Genomic DNA, 2204 nt, shown 5'->3' with positions numbered 1-2204 from the left:
CTTTTCTTTTTCTTTTTTTTTTCTGAAAAGAGAAGTCATAGAAATAATATTCATCTAAATACTAATTTTACAATTTCATTAAATCACTCAAATGTTGGGAATGATTTAAGGTACACATTTCTATAAATAACGTTACCTAAAGTCATAAGTCGTCCATTATAAGCATTACCATATTTTGTAGTTTTTAACAACATAATTATGAGAGCATTTTGCATCCATAAAAATTTGGTAATGTTACTTTATCATTCATTAGATTTCTCTCATAAAACTGCAGGGTTTTTTTTTTTCTATCTAAAATTTGCAATGTAGGTTTGTTTCTAGTTTTACTCATATTCATGTATGGATTGCATTCATAGAATGTATTTCACAAATTTTTACAATTGCATACTGAAACACTTATAACACAATTACAGAAAATTCATATAACAAATAAAATACCAATAAAGAAAAATGTAAAGAGGCATATGCATCATACCTCAGGTACATTTCTTCTTACATCTTTAATATTTAATATTTCTCTATCATCTTTATGCACATACACAAAAGCGATTTAAGCCAAAAAGTTAGCATTGTAAATGCTGCGATAAGGAGGAAGTAAAACTTAACTGAATTAAAATAATAACCTAAAAACACATTATATAACAAGACCCCAAAATAGTATAACACCTGCCTCTGGATACAGAGTAATTTATCATTTTTCTCTTCAGTAAGTAGCTCTAATAAAAATTAATTAAAGAAAAGTTTCTACTTACAGAGGAAAGCGTCGAAATCATATCAAAATACTAATCTATTTAATTTTTAAATGAAAATCATAGATTTGCTCAATGATGTATAAATTTATTATTAAAGAACGGAGAATGTCCTATGTGTAATAATTGTTCCACTTTAGATATGGGTATTTGTAAGAGACAAGAGGAATAGAGAGGGGGGAGGGGTAAAAGGAGATAGGGAGAGAGAGAGAAAGGAAGAAAGAAGATAGATTTTCCTGTTTTCAATCGTTTAAATGTCTTTAGGAATGGCAACAAATGAATTAGACAGCCATCATCTAAAGTCCCTGGTAACCCCCTAAGTTTGTGTGTTAGTAAAGTGCTTTGTGATCAAAATAAAATGTCCTTTCTACTCTTGCAACCTATAATTACTTATTTTATTGAGAAAGCAGTTATTCTTTGTATTTTAAGGCCCTCTATCTTCCTTAAGAAAAATCCGAATCTAAATAAACCAGGTTTGGAAGCCCCAGATATAAAACAAATAGTTCTCATATGAACAGATTTTTGTTCAATCACTAGGACACAGGAGAACACTGCTTAAAGGGGGGGAAAAAGAGAGAGAAAGAAAAAGAAAAACAAAAGGCCCCTTGTAAGTTCTGTAGCATCATCTTATTACAACAATCAGCAACAGTTTGTCTGCAAGTTGTCAGTGTACTTCAACTATACATAGTAATTTGGATTTGACAACAGATGTAAAAACTGACTTAGTTTTTGCTCATAAACCTGGAGATCTTATGATTTAAAGTTGTATTGTAAGAAAGTCTACCTCTGCAGAAGTTTTCTGCAAAACGATCAACAGTAGTGCTGTTTTACCACAAAACCCTTTGCTTTCTTTAACCTGGTGATGATGATTTCTTGGTTTGTATGCTAATTACATCTGACAAATGTGTACTTTCCTAACAGATATTACCAGACTGGAGACAGAATAAACACTGAAACAACTCACAGGTCTTTAAAAAGTCATATAATCTTGAATATGATTTACATTTCTTTCTTTTTTAACTCAGAAACATTGAATACAGTTTCTTATGCACATATGCAAATAGACATTGTTCTATAATGTACTTCTAAACTGTGATATGAAGGAGGTACACTTACAACCAGAGAAGCTGGCCATCATCATTTAAGGAATCCTCTCTTTGGGGGAATAGGATCCTTCCAACTGTTTGCCTGGGGGGAAGAGCTGAAAGCATCCTCTCTAGAAAACCTGCCAACTTCTACTCCAACCCCCAACCCGGTCCCAGCCCCAGCGTTTCATGCCCCACATTGCCCTCTGCAGATGACACAAAAGGAACGATTCCAGGAAAGTGACATTTGTGTCGTCCTTTTTTTCTTTCTTTTTAAAAATAGGATCCATCGACTTTCCTGTATCATGTAATCGTGTACGGGGAGCTTTGCGTAGCAGGCATGAGCACACGTTCTCTCTCTCTCTCTCTC

The 2204-nt window shown here is 33.2% G+C and overlaps 1 protein-coding gene across 2 annotated transcripts in view; it reads right to left on the bottom strand.

The window, feature by feature from the left end:
* Positions 1–2204, bottom strand: part of DACH2 (dachshund family transcription factor 2) — a 688009-nt gene that overhangs the window by 684459 nt on the left and 1346 nt on the right. The gene's annotated exons all lie outside the window — the stretch shown is intronic.

The sequence above is a fragment of the Pteropus alecto genome, unplaced genomic scaffold (genome assembly GCF_000325575.1).
Source record: "Pteropus alecto unplaced genomic scaffold, ASM32557v1 scaffold231, whole genome shotgun sequence".
In the NCBI taxonomy this organism is placed as follows: domain Eukaryota; kingdom Metazoa; phylum Chordata; class Mammalia; order Chiroptera; family Pteropodidae; genus Pteropus; species Pteropus alecto.
The sequence above is the reverse complement of the archived record's forward strand: the minus strand, read 5'-3'. Positions and strand labels throughout refer to the sequence as shown.